At 43.9% G+C, this 14,829-nt stretch overlaps 1 protein-coding gene across 7 annotated transcripts in view; it reads left to right on the forward strand.

The window, feature by feature from the left end:
* LDB2 (LIM domain binding 2) overlaps window positions 1-14,829 on the forward strand; it is a 311,143-nt gene that overhangs the window by 165,728 nt on the left and 130,586 nt on the right. The gene's annotated exons all lie outside the window — the stretch shown is intronic.

The following is a 14,829-nucleotide window of genomic DNA, read 5'->3' on the forward strand; positions in this document are numbered from 1 at the left end:
AAAGTTAGCTGTAAGTCAGAGCTCCTTGGGGGAACTTCAGTACATGATGAGTCATCACCAATAACACATGGCTTAAGGAACTGAGTTCTAAACTAGACAAAACTCCCATTGTTCCTCACACATTACCTGGGCACCATGTGTCAGTCTGAACACTGGAAATCGCTCCATGAGGGCGCTCTTGATGCTTCTCAGTCTGCATGAGCTAAGTTGGTGTGGAGAGCCCATTGCTTTCCAGCGGTGAGGCGTGTGTGGGCCTCTGTAAAAGGTCAGTGTATAATGATACAACATCTCGTGCGATGACATTTTTCACCGTGTATTTTCCTACCCAAGATTTCTGAAAATCAATCACCTGGTTTTTAAGCATTTTTTTTTTTTTTAAAGCTGAAGCTGAGCAGCTGACTGTGGGAGTTGCCAACCATCAAGCCATTCACCCATCCCTAACCTTTAAATGTTTAGAGGAAAATAAAAAAAAAAAGAAAGAAAGAAAGAAAAAAGACCGCTGTAAAATAATTTAGTAACCCACAGAATTCATTTAGTTTAATTTATGCTAATCATAGTATATTGGTGTAGTGGCAGATAAAAATAAAGCCGGTGGAGAAGATTGCATTCAATAAACTGCAACAATTAACACTTGAAATTATCACGTGAAATGATTTCAGCTTGCTAGTGAAAATAACAGGCCCAGCCAATTGTCTTAACTGGTGATGATTAAAAAGCTCATTATATTTCAGGATTTATTTTACATTAGCCCCGTGTCCATTTGGTCATTTTGTATAATATTTTAATTACAGGGTTTTTCCCCTTCCTTTACAAGGTTAGAGCACCAAATGAGAATTGTATTTCATTATTTTGCTCAGTTATTTGCCAAAATGTTTATAATAGGAGATAACAGTCATATTATATGTCATAAGTGGGAAGGTAAAAATCGCAATGGCATAAAATGACCCCAAACATTGTCATTTGCATTGAGATAATTCACAAATTATCAGATTTTATAGCAACAAATTAGTTCCTAGACTTCCACATGCAGCTCCTGTTCCCACACTAAGTGCAATAAATTAATTTTATTATGGAGGTTAAAGAAATTGAAAATGTGACTGTTTTGCCTAAAAGTAGAGCAGACTTTTGCTTCATCCTAGGTGGCTTGCCAAAGTGGAAAATCCCATTGCTTAGAGGGTGAGGGGCTGGCAAGGGCAGAATTTGGGTGGTAAAGGCAGACAGGACAGACATTGAGCCCCGTGGAGGCTGCTCTGGCCCCGTTGGTATCCCATCTGCCACCACATGTCTGAGGACAGAGGCTACAGATGTCACCTTATATCCTCCCGTTTTATTATTCAATCAACTATCTTGTCATCATTTAAAATGCACCCTGCACAACCTGCTCAAAGAAGTCTCCCTGGTCCTTGCAGGTTTGATATTTCTTCTTTTCTGCCTTCTTTCCATCTGCCCAAACACGGGATGCACCAGCTTTCAGGTGTCTATGGAACGGTGTCATTGTAGCATAGATGCCATAGGGTTACCCATCAGGGCCTTATGTTTAAACTCACACATCCAGGTGTGTAGAAGCGGGAAAGGTCAGGAAGGAGTTTCCCATATGGAATTGTTTGCATGAGTCCCAGCTGGGGCGAGGGACAAGAAGTTGGGTGTCAGAGGACAGGGAGCAAGTCACAAGGGATCGTTGAGGGATCAGGCAGGAAGTGTCATTGGGAGAAGGCTTCAGGAGCCCCATCTGTCCCGGTAAGGAATGAAGCTGAAATCAGGTTGCTCATGCCCCGACCCGGTCTGTGTTTGCACAAATGCTGGTGGTATAGGGCTTCCCACTGAGCTCTGTGCTCCCGGACCCCCACAGCCATGATTCCCATCTCCCCTATGAATGGGGGGAGCAAATAGAAAGAAGATAAACTTAAGCTACTCACAAGGCCTGCAGGAGAGAGGCCCTCGGGTGAGGGAAATCAAGTCCAGCAAAACCTAAAACACAATGGCAGCTTCTTCACCTTCATTTCATCCTTACTGACCTCTTGAAACAACCCTGGGAATGAAAAGACACTGAGCAAAAGGGATAGGAAGAACTTCAGAAGCTGATTCTTAACAACAGTGCTCACATGCGTGGCATGGAGCTGTGTGCCTGGCAGCCAGAGTAGGATGGGGAACAGCTTGGACTGTTATTCTGTGCATCTTTCTTAAGAAATATATTAATTGGCCCTCCCTGGTGGCACAGCGGGTTAGGACACAGCACTGCCAGCTGGCCACAGCTGCTTCAGTGAGAGTTCGATCCCCACCCCGGAGGTGACCCAATGGAGCAGCAGACCTTTCCTGACCGTCCGCTGCTCCTTCAGCAGTGTACCTCCTCCATCTGCCTGCTCTGCTCCCCACTCTGTCTCTGGTGAAGCCTCTCACCACCCCTGTGCCTCTGGCCTGTGCCCCAGTTCTGTATGCACAAATAAATAAATCTTTAAAAAAAAAAAAGAAATATATAAATAACTCAGGAAAGAACTTGCCAAGTTCATGGAAAGTGTTGGCGCTTGACCATCACAAGCCAAATGGGAATAAGATATTTGAAAGTCAAAGGCTGGATACTTCAGGTCTCTTCTCCATTTGATCTCTTCCCAGCAGCCCTTCATGAGGACTTTTCTCTTGGAGGAACTTTAGTCTTGGTTTCATTTTCTTTCTCCCCTCTCACTTCCAGCCTCACAATTCCAGGGAAGTCAGAGTTTTTGGGCTACAAATCCTTCTCTGCGTACGGCAGCAGACGTGTGCTCTAACAGGAAGGGCGCACGAGGCAGGGAACAGCCACAGCAACAGTCACGCCGCTTTGGGCCCAAGTCCTCACGGTGCTGTGATTCTAAGCACTGTCGCCGTATGGTCTTCGTTACTGGTAACAGAAACCACTATTATTCCTAGCTTGGCGACGAAGTCAATAAGGCACAGAAAAGTTAGATAACTTTCATATAGTACACAGCAAAAATTAAGCATAAAAACAGGGCTGGATCCCAGAAAGCATGAGCACTACGAGGCAGGAGGCCTACGGGGCTTTCAGGAAGTGGGCAGCCTTGCGGGAGTCCTGGCTTTGCCCTTATGAGTGGGCTGGCTGTCGTCTTTCATCTCCTCTTCCACAGAGTGGGGCAGGCAATGGGCAGTATGGGCATAGTGTCCTTTTCAGCACATGAGCAAAGAGCCCAGCCCTGTCTATGATGCACCAAGGGGAGAACCATTGCCACTTGGTCATGTTCTGCCCCGATGAGGAAGCCACTATGATGTCGAAGCCCAAGTCCTGCCCAAAGTCATATGGCTGCCTAGCAGGTCAGGGCTGCTCAATTCCACTTGATTTTTTGCCATCTAGTTTGCTTCACTTTGGGGGGCATAGTGGTTGGTTAGACTGATCAGTAGACTAGCACTGGGCTGGTAGCTGAAGGTTGGCTACAGAGCATCCATGTCTTCTGGAGGTTGAGGCTGCCCAGGAAGATTCTGGTAGAATGAGTCTTGGGTGCTCCGGACAAGCCACAAGGTTTGTTTCATGTGACTTGAGAAAACTGCTATTTTTGTCTTTTGCTAGTCAGATAATCTGAGGAGTAAGTGGCATCATAAGAAGGAAACATTCTGTTTTGGTATGAGTCCTTCTTGGTCAGTTCCTCATGGTATAACCTTAGGTCATCTACTTAACTCTTCAGCTATTTTGGATTCTCTGCAGCAAATGGAGATAGTGAATGCCTTGGTCCCAGGACTACTCTGAAAACTAATGAGTTAACATATATGTAAAACACATTTAATGTAATAGGGGGCTATTTACTTTGGCATTGCCCAATCAGGCTGTGGTTTGTTCACTCATCTGTCCTGTTACTCATGTGAGCTGTCAAGGACAGTTATCCTTTTATTTATTTTTTAATTGCGGTATCAGTGGTTTACAACATTGCATACAATTTAGGGTTATAGGTTTGATGTCCTCAGTATGGCACCACACCACACCCAGCACCAAAGTACCTGTAACTCTACCATGGACAGTAGGCTTCCCACACACTTTATTCTTTTCTGGCACCTCACTGGATGTAGCCATATTTCTAGGGTTTGTTTTGGTTTAGTTTTGCATATTCTTTTGTCTTATTTATCTCTATTCCACATTTAAGTGAAATCAGTTAGTATTTATTTTTCTCCCCTAGTTTATTTCACTTAGAATAATCCCGATCAGTTCTAGCTATTATCACAAATGGCTAGATTCCATCTTTTCATTGAAATAGCTGACTCCTATACCACATCTTCTTCATCCACTCATCTGTTCTTAGACACTACAGCTGTTTCCATAACTTGATTATTATATAGTGCTTTAAGGAGCGGAGAAGTATATATATCCCTTTGAATTTTTGCTTTTTCATTCTTTGGTTTAACTGCTAGAGAATTGCTGGGTCATATGGTATCACTATTTTTTTTAATATTTTTTTTTTAAAATTTTTTTATTTGTACAGAACTGGGGTACAGGCCAGAGATGCGAAGGGTGAGAGGCTTCACCAGAGACAGAGCGGGGAGCAGAACAGGCAGATCGACGAAGTACACTGCTGAGGGGAGCAGCGGGCGGGCCAGGAGAGGTCTGCCACGCCATGTGGTCACCTCCGGGGCAGGCGGGTATAACTCATGCGGAAGTGGCTCTAGCTTTTCAGTGCAGCGCTTTAACCCGCTGCGCCACCAGGGAGGGCCCTTTTTTTTAATATTTTGAAGAGAATTCATATTGATTTCTTTAAGGCCTAGACCAATCTATATTCCTACCAATAGGAATATAGATTTGCCCATATTTTTGGTATCTGCTTTTATGATCTGGGCCATCCTCATGGAAGTGAGGAGTACATTTATTCTTATCTCTTTGGTAAGGGGCTTTAGCTTTCTTTTTTACCTAAATATTACTGTTTTTGTATCCAGATTGGTACATGATAAGGCAGAGTGGTTTCTTTTACTTATAATCCAATGCGATTTTGTTTTCAACCCTTCCTGATTTTGTATATTTACCAGGAGATACCATTAAGAGGATCCCACAGGCTTCTCACTACGTTGTCTGATGTCTGCCCACCATAATACGTCTCACACTCTCAATCAAAGCCATGCTTGTAGGTATGAAGTGACTGAAAATAAAACACCATTTGAACCAGTTTTCTTCACCCACCAAAATCTGAAAACAAAGTAGTAATTGTGTATAAGTGAACTATATGGTTGGACTGGTTCTAAGATATTTGGAACTTCATAGGACCAGAAAGTCTTCTTAATGGCAGCCATGTGTATTTAACACATAATATAATGGACTTTTGTATGCTTTGGGTTACCTTAAAGTGCATCTTCATGGAAGATGGAAATTCCTTTGGAATTTCCAAAGTAAAAATAAGAGGATCATTCATCAAAATTGTCAGATAGAATACAAGGCAGCTATGTAATATTGGAGACATATTTATACTATAAATTATTCGCTATTTACCTGAAACTCGTATTTAACTGGGCCGTCTTCATTTTTCTCAGCTAAGGCTGGCAATTCTACCACCCAAGTTCTACAAGGAGGCAATATCAGCCATCTTGGGAAAAGGGTGTATTATGGGAAGTCTAGCCTCACTCTGGCACTTCCTTCAATTCTCCCATCAGAAAAGAGAGATGAGAGCAATGAAAAGCTAAAGTTTTTCTGTGGAGTAATAATCATTTTCAGTTACACAGCTATCTTTGAACTTTCCCTCCTTATTTATCTTTCCTTTCATTTTTCTTTTTGAAGGTTAGAGTTATTGCCTTATTTCTCTCACAATTCTTAGTGCAGTTATATATATCTATATATAATTACACATATATGTGTGTGTGTATATATATATTCCTAGGTATTTAATATACCTCTCTATCTCAAGTATTCCCCTTGGGAACATAATTCTAGTCGCATAATGGATCTTGATAAAAACATCATATTTCTAATTATATAATAAAAGTCAGTGGAAATGATATTGATATACAGAACTTATTTTACAGACAAACTCACAGAAGAACATCCTATTCCTGTGAACTAAGAAAAATAATATACTTATTACTTGATACTATCACCAGAGACTGAAATCTGTGCCAAGATTTACTATGCAATTAGTTAGTGATGATCCTTATCATGTAGTGTTGCTTTGATTTTTGCTGCATGGATTGAAAAGATTGGTAGAGTCTTTTATTTCAGATGTGTGCACTCGATTACAAAGCTGTGAGAAAACAGCCGAGGTAGTATGGGCTCTGTGCTAGAGGAAGTAACACAGAATGTACCACCCCCGAAGATCCCATCACTACCTGCCCATGACCTCTGTGTGTGATTTATATTGTCCCCCAATATAAAAGACTGTCTTTTACACTAAGAATTTCCATTCCTGGGGAATTTGTAGAAAAACTGACTGATCGACCGGCTACATATTGAAAGAGATTTTGTCACTGATTAGAAAGTTTTTCTAGGTGGTTTTAAGATTCTAGGAATTCTACCTAATTTCCATATAACTTCTTTACAACTACTCTAGACTGAGTGTTGGTTTAGACTCCAAATTCACATACTGAAAAACTAACCTCCACTGCAATATTTGGTGGTGTGCCCTGTGGGAATTGCAGGGCAGAGTCATAGTGCCCTTATTTATGTATTTATTTGTTTGTTTGTTTATTCATTCATTCATTTATACAGAACTGGGGTACAGGCCAGAGGTGCAGGAGCAGTGAGAGGCTTTACCAGAGACAGAGTGGGGAGCAGAACAGGCCGACTGACGAAGTACACTGCTGAGGGGAGCAGCAGGGAGGCAGGAGAGGTCTGCTGCGCCATGTGGGTCACCTCTGGGGCAGGGATCGAACTCACAAGGAAGCTGTTAGCTTCGCTGTTAGCTTCCTTGTGCTGCACTTTAACCCACTGTGCCACCACGGAGGGCCCCTTAGTGGCCCTTTTGAAAGAAGAGAGAATCCTTGCGAGCTCTTCCTTCCTGTGAGGACACAGTGATAAGACACCCATCTACGAGTGAGAAAAAAGGTTCCTCCCCAAACACTGAACCTGTAGATGGCTTGATTTTGGACTTCCCAGCCTCCAGAAGTGTGAGAAATAAGTGTCTGTTGTTTATAAACCATCCCCTCTATGACAGGTTGTTCTAACAACTCAGATGAACTAAGACAGTAACTTGATTCAGAATGAGGGCACTAAGATGCTCACTGCATGAAGAATCAATTGTGGCCCAGGAACCATAGAGGAAAACAATATGAATTGATGCAAATTAAAACTTCTCTGGATGACAGATAAAAATACAGTAAAAATAAATATAAAATAAATAAACAGAAAGAAAAATGGCAAGCCAGGAAGAAATATTTGCAACATGAATCATAAAACAAATTTCCTTAACTTATAAAAACCCACAGAAAATAATAAGAAGTAAGATGAACCACTCAAGAGAATAAAGGGCAATTCAGAAAGAAATGCGGAACAGCCAATAAACATAAGAAAAGATGCTCAATCTCATTCATAATTAAAAAAATGCAAATCAAAATCAAGTAGGGGAAATCCTCAGACTGACACACTTAAAGTCTGATCACAGGAGCCACACGTGGGGAAGAGGAAGCTGCCTCATGGTACACTGGCGGTGCAGGAGTTCAAAGGTCAACAGCATTTTCGAGGGTAAGATGGCAACACCAACTCAAATGAAAATTACATGGCTCATACGCTTTTGATCCAATAATTCTATCCTCAGAAGTTTTCTCCATTAATGCGGCATCCAGTATATCAAGCTATATATTCAAGAGTGTTGTTTGTAACTACAAAAGTAAAGAAAGAAGACGGAAAAAGAAAAAAAGATCTCAAACTGATCTGTCAACAGGAAACTGGAGAAATAAAAAAACAATTTTGGGTTTCCACTGGATGAGCGCAAAAGCCCAGGACACAAGTCTGTATATGCTGATGTGGAAAACTCTCCATGATCTATTTTTAACAAAAAAAAAGTTAAACACAGAGCGAGCATAAAGTGTGACCCATTTTGTTGAAAGTTAAAGAATGTGCACTCACAAAGGGGAATTCATTGTCCACGTGACAGCCATTACATTTCCAAGTAATGCCGACAGTATTCTGGCACTTTTGGGGTGCTCGCTCATCATTGGGTTTTAATGTTTTTAGGCTCTTGGCCATTGCTTACATCAATCTTGTGCATTTCTTGTTTTCTGAGTCTCCTGTTGATGGGTTCCTAAACTGATCAGAGCAGGAATTTTATTTTACTTACCACTCTAACCCCAACCTAGGGCTGGAGGCCAAGAAGCCCATGGGACCAGGGTGGGGATGAGCTCAGGAAGAGGGAAGTCACATCGCAGGTGGTGGAGCTGAGCCGAGCAGGGGCCAGTGAAGGTGAAGGAAGGAGGGAGGCAGGTAGTGAAGGAGTGTGGGAGCGGTTGACTGCATCCTTAAGTTTAGCAGGGTGTGCTAGGAAGGCTTTAAGCAGGGGAAGAACTTGGTCTGATTTCTATTTTATGGAAGTGCTTGCAGCTACTCGCGAGGAAGGCCCTGGAGAGGCAGGAGGGTGCACGGAGCACCAGGGGCTGTTGCAGGGGGCCAGTTGAGAGATGCCTGTGGCCAGGGAGCATTTCCCAGACCAGCAATGGATTCGCTGGAAGAATATCTGATGGTGAGTACTTATCAATGCAGGAGGAAGCAATGAATCCAGAGAGAAGGTCTCTGGAGAGAGCCTGGATCTCTCTAGCCTTGAGGTGTGAATAATCTGGTGATAGCTGGCTGCCATAACAGATGAGAACAGCAGCTGAGGTCACAGGTGAAGGCCACAGGTAGCTTCCAGTTGTGCATAGGTCTTTTGCTCCACAAATGCTGTGGTGTCAAAAATTTGTGCGTAATGAATGTATTGGGGAAGAAAAGAGTACTTGTGCTGGGCAAGTGCATGGTGTGGTGGATTTAGCAAAGACAAGGTTTTGGAAAGTGCTACAGTTCTGTATCATAAAGACAGAAATACCACATTCGAAAGTCTTCGAAGCTTATCCTGTGCCTCGCCACTGTGACGTCCACAGTGACTCTGTGGTGTCCATTCCTCTATCCATCCGCGTTCCCCCATGAGTAGCTTAAGTTGTCAGTTACCGGGAGGAGTGATCCAAAACCCTGCAAATATGCTCCAGACCTGGGTGATTTACTTTTCAAATCCAGATCTGGGGCACCGCTGGACCTGCTAAACAGAAACAATCTATGCAGACAGTGCGAATCTATACGGGAGATCTTTGAACACTATGCAAGGGAGGATAAAGTGGTGTGTGGGACCTTGGGGCCCACGTGGCAGCAGGCCTTTAGACTCTTCCTGTACTAAACTTCACAGTTCGCTTCAAAGAATTTCCCACAACTTCAGATTGCACAAAATGACAGCTGATGGGCAGAAACAGGTAATATAGCTTCTGTGACCAATTTACCATAAAGAGAGGACAGGCCTTTTGCAAGGGGTTCCATTGTTCCAGTGTGTTCGGGTGTCTTGGGGCCTTTCCCACAGCTCAGCTCCCCACCCTGAAATTAGAACCCTGGGACCCACCAGCCCTAGAACCAGGTTTGAGAGAGAAAGTGACTCAGATTCTTGGGACGTCTTTGTTTCCTATGCATGGACTTGTGCAAAACAAGTTTTTTAATATAAGTAGTGACTTTGATTATTTAATGTTGTCAGATTTCACTCCTGAATCTGGCCCAGCTGCAGATATGAGCTGCTCGGGCTGAAAGTACCATGGAGAAACCTGCTTCCAAGCTCTGCAGCACCCCGCTCAGAGCCTGTTCATCAGGGAACCCTTCTCCCTGCCCTGCTGTGTGCAAGAAAGTCTCTTACTTGCCTCTCCAGGCCTGAAAGCTCTCGAGGAGCCAGGTCAGTGAGTTTTCCTCATCCCTGAGGCCAGTCTCACTGGCCTTTCCTTCCATGCTGGCTCCAAGGCCTTCACCACCCAGAGTCACCCCCACCCACTGGAGAGCAATGTCCTGGCCCTTTGCTCTTGGCCGCCATATTGATATTGCACAGCCCTGTGGGCCAGGGCCAGTGAGGCCCGCTTCTCTGTGTGGCTTACAAGCTATGAGTGGTTTCTACATTTTAGATGCCTGGGAAGAAATCAAAAATTGTATTTCCTGACACATGAAAAGTATATAAGATTCAAAGGTCAGTGTCCGTAAATAAAGTTACACTGGCACACAGCCTTGGCCAGTCACAATTTGTTGTCTGGGGCTGCTTCCGGCTGCCAAGGACGTTGGCGAACGGAAGGGCACAGAGTCTACAGTACTTACTGCTTGACCCTTTAGAGAAAATATCTTTTGCTCCCTGGCTGAATCCTGCCTGGGATGCAAAGAACTATGCATGTGTTTTTCAGTTGGGGTGCAATTTCATTTGGCAGTGTTGTAGATTTTCCATTCGTTGAAAGGTTCTGCTAGCTTCTTTCTCATCAATGGGGTCACTTCTCATCGCAGGTCCCTAGTTCTAGGACACCCTTGACTACCACGGAGCAATGGGGTGGTGACCCTGGCTGAGCATCGCCTTGCCTTGGGGTGGACCTGCCCCTACAGAACGTGAAAAACCCACAAACACATTATTTCTCCCTTCTGCCAAGGCGTATATACTTCCCCGCTGCCACTAACCCAAGGCAGCATACAGTCGTGGTAGCTGACCCCACACACCAGTGCTTTCTCTCCTGCTCAGGGACTTCGCCAGGAGGCAGACTCACAGGGTACAGGAAAGCCACCTCGATGTTTACATCAACTACTCACCCAAATTTTGAACAGGGTCAGCTTCCTGGCCCTGTTACCAATGTGGTGGCTGAGAGCAAAGGGCCCGGATGTGACTCTCATCGGGTAGGCAGGGATAACCTGGGTAGTGAAGGCCTCGTCGTCGTGGCCCGGGGCTACTCCCCTCCTACCACTGGATCTAAATAGCAGCTCAAAGCCAAGGCCCGGGACGGCTGTGGGCTGCCAGGGGCCTCTGAGGCTCTCCTGCCTCTCAACTGCCACGTCTGACGGAAGCCCACACTGCCAGGGAGCCTCTTCACCTGGGATTTGGTCTGCACGCTTGGAATAACTTCCTGGAAGGATTTTAATGGATTCCTGACCCCGATAGTTGCTTGTGAAAACAGCATTTTACAAACCGTTGCCATATTTACTTGCACATTCACACTTTCCTCCGATTTTGAGAAGAAACTCAGAAGAGGCTTTCTCAAGCCCCGCCACCCCCTCTCTCCACACTCCGTTCCCCTTTGTAGGAGGCTGACTGATCACAGCTGGTGGCAGACGTGATGGAGAAAGCGAACCCTTGTAGTTCATGTTTATTTCAGTGAAGGGCATTTCTATGAAGAAAACAAAACACAAAATGAGGCTTCATCCCCCAAGGCCCCCACCTCTGAGGAGGGTCAGCGTGCGGCTTACGGTTGGCTCTGCCAGGCTCGTCCCCATTGGCAGGGCACACGTGGAAGACGGCTTCAGGTGGGGTGTGGCAGGCTCTGGCATGAAGCTAAAGCCCTTCTAAAACCTGCCGCTTCCTTGCGCGTCACGTGGCCTTCATCTGCAGCTTCCTTCTCATGGTAACAGCTCGCTTGTCTACTCCAGGGTGCAAAGAACTGACCTTCCTTCCGGAGTTGTGTGGATTTGAAGTGCGCAGACAGTTTGGGCTTACGATGAAGCCAGGCTTGTAGTCATTACTGAGGAAACACTACAGAGGTGTGGTTATAGCTCTTCCCTTTGTATGGATGCAAGAGGTTCATGGTGTTTTGGCACCAGTTTGGATGGTGAAGGAACAAAGTTGCCTTCTATGACAATGTATGTGCTTATCTTCCCTTTTTATCTCCCCTTTTCCAACTTCCTGTTTTGATTAGTGGTGGTGGTATTATTATTATTATTAATATTATTTGGAAATAGGGGCTGGTCACGTGCTTGCTTACAGACACATTGAGAGATACTGCAGGTCTCATTCCAGACCATCGCAATCAGGTAACTAGCGCAATAAAGTGAATCACATGAATTTTTTATACTTGTGCAAAAAAGTTATACTTACACTTTACTCTTAATTAAGTGTGCAATGGAATTAAGTCTTCAAGAACAACATAAACACAGTTTAATTGAATGTGACAAGGTGATGGAAAATGAGCTTCTGCGGCTGGAGACCGGTGTTGGTAGACTTGCCGGGCTGGGTCATCACAAACTCGGTCCGTACAAAAACACACGCTTGCAAATCACATCACAGTAAAATGAGGTATGTCTGTATTTCACAGATTTCTCTAGCAGTATTTGTAACATGATCCAAGGAGCCCCAAGAGGGACTTCAAGAGCATGTCAGTACCCTGAAAACATGCACATATTTTCAATCTCTTTGTGCATTTCTTAGATTTTTGTCTATAGATCTTTGCCTAAGTCCCAAAGGTATTCAGGCTATATAAAGTGTACGAATCTTTGCTCTCGGGAGCGGGCACCCCATAGTGCAAGAAGATTCTAGGGCTGCAGCAATTCCTGGGTTCTTTTCTCTATGGGTACTTAGCCACCAAAATGCATAAAGCTCAAGTAAAATCGTGACTTATAAATACACAGGTCTTTGATCCGGCTTCTAGTCTCTTTCCCTGGGATCTTCATCCTCCTTTCTGATGATGAGACATACACGATGCCAGTATCTTACATGAAGCCAAGTCAGGGGGCTGAATCTCATTTTATTTTCTGGCTTCTTATGAGAATTACAGGGGGTCTGGACCAGATAATTACCTAATTTTCACTCTAAAAATAAATGGGGCTTGAAGGAGTGAGAGGAAATTTGGATAGTAAATACTTTTATACTAATTTCTATCCCAAGGAAGACAGACATTAGTGCAAAGACTCACAGCAAGGAGAACATTGCAGCTTCTGTAGCAGACTTAGAGTCTTGCTTTGCATTTCTACATAGGCTGCATTTCTACATAGGCTGCTGTACATACCCATAGGGAAGGCAGAAGTGAGTCCGAATAATCATCAACTCAGCATAGGTCAAGTCAGCCTTCTGGCCTGGGAAGCATTTCTGAAACTCCCCAAGACAAATCACCGTCCCTACACTTCTTCCCAGCTCCACGACCCCTACTCTCTTGCCTGAAGAGATGGATGGGCGTGATGGAAAATTCCAACTAAAGAGGTTATTTTTTTCTTCCTCCTGCAGTGCTGAGCTTTACCAAAAGACAGAGAGAAAAAAAGAAGTGTTCTTTCTTTCCACAGCAAAGAAGAAAAAAATTAAAGTTGTATGACTGTTATAAATATTATATGCTCAGTGTGCCAGGACCTACCCAGCCCATGTTCCAAAGAAGGAGCCTTTCCCTGCTGCTGTCAGATTCATACTTGATCTGTCCCTAAGGACCTGGTTACACTGGACGTGTGTGTGTGCACGTACGTGTCTTCGTAAAAGGCTCAATGAGAAGACACAGACGATGCTCATTTTGAAGATCTCTGCAATTAATCGAAGTTGGTATTTGCTTTCTGTCCTCCAGGCATGTGTCGATGTATTTACATTTCACTTGCACTTGACCAAATTAGGACTAGATACATTTGTACGCACACACAGCTATATCATACACACACACACACACACAATTGATCATCAGCTGATGCTTTTTGCATATAAATTCCTCCCTTCAAGCACATGTTTCACCTCTGGTGATAAAGTCAACGGTGCTGCTTCCACACTGTGTTTATAATACTTCTACACTGCTGTGATTCTTGGTGTGTCACCAGACCACAAAGAAGTCACTGGAATATCAAAGAGGAAAGTGGGAAGCTCAACTTTATGGAACCACAAAGGATACTTGTCACTAACAGGAGAATGGATGGCAATAAATTCAAAACAGGAATCAGCTTTGAAAGAATCATGGATTTCAATAGAGAAGCGTTCCCTGGCAGAAGGAATGAAGATCTGTAGGCATCAGACACTCGACCTCCTTTTGATGGTAATGATCATCAGAAGAAAATGAGTTAACATATCCCTTAACTTTTGGAATGAGAGGACAGTAGCCTGCCATCAGGAAATGGTGTGGTGTCTGCATCCCCCAAGCAGACCTGATACAGAAGCTGCCAAAACCAACTGGCCATGACGGGATTACTCTCAGATATATGAGCCTGGGTTCTCAATCGAGAGCAGATATTGCTCTTAGGCCTCTGATTCCGTCCCGGGATTTATAAATCTCTGCCTCATGGGTAGCATCACATCAGAGCTGTAATAGCACCCACAGTCCTCATTTAAGAACGGCCTGTCTCCCCTATAGGACACATGTTTTTCTAGTGACTGTGAAGAGTTGCATTTGCAAAACTCTCCTGCATCATCTTTTTTCCTTGCAGTTCCAGAGCCTAATACAGTTCCATGCACTTGGTGAGTCTTTGAGTGAATGAATAAGTAGTACTTGTCACATAAGTGATCTAATGTGGCCCAGCTGAAAGAGGAAGGAGCAGAGGTGAAAAGCCCTGGGTTTCAGTCAACTCCTGCCACCCAGTAACTGTTCGACCTACCGCTCATCTTGATTTCCTCCCCTCTAAGAATCAATGCATTCCTTGCAGCTATGCAATAAGACTTAGAGATCATTAGTGAAAATAACTTGCTGGATATATAATGGATAATGAATAAGTGGTGGAGGATGCTTCTTTTTTAAAAGATAGAAGAGTAAATCTGAGATCGCAGTTTTGCCCATCTAACTCAAGCTTATTTCTTTCTGGTCAAAGTGGTCTTAAACCATATTTAAGACACTTCCAGAATTCCATTATTTTAAACTTTAGGAAGGTCATCCCGTTGTGACTTCCTCCAGGTTCCAGTCAAACTTAGTTGATAGAATTCCCATTTTTGTTTACTTTTCCCCCTGAGCTGAAAGGCT

This window comes from Condylura cristata, unplaced genomic scaffold, assembly GCF_000260355.1.
Source record: "Condylura cristata isolate star-nosed mole 26May11 unplaced genomic scaffold, ConCri1.0 scaffold00012, whole genome shotgun sequence".
Classification (NCBI taxonomy): Eukaryota; Metazoa; Chordata; class Mammalia; order Eulipotyphla; family Talpidae; genus Condylura; species Condylura cristata.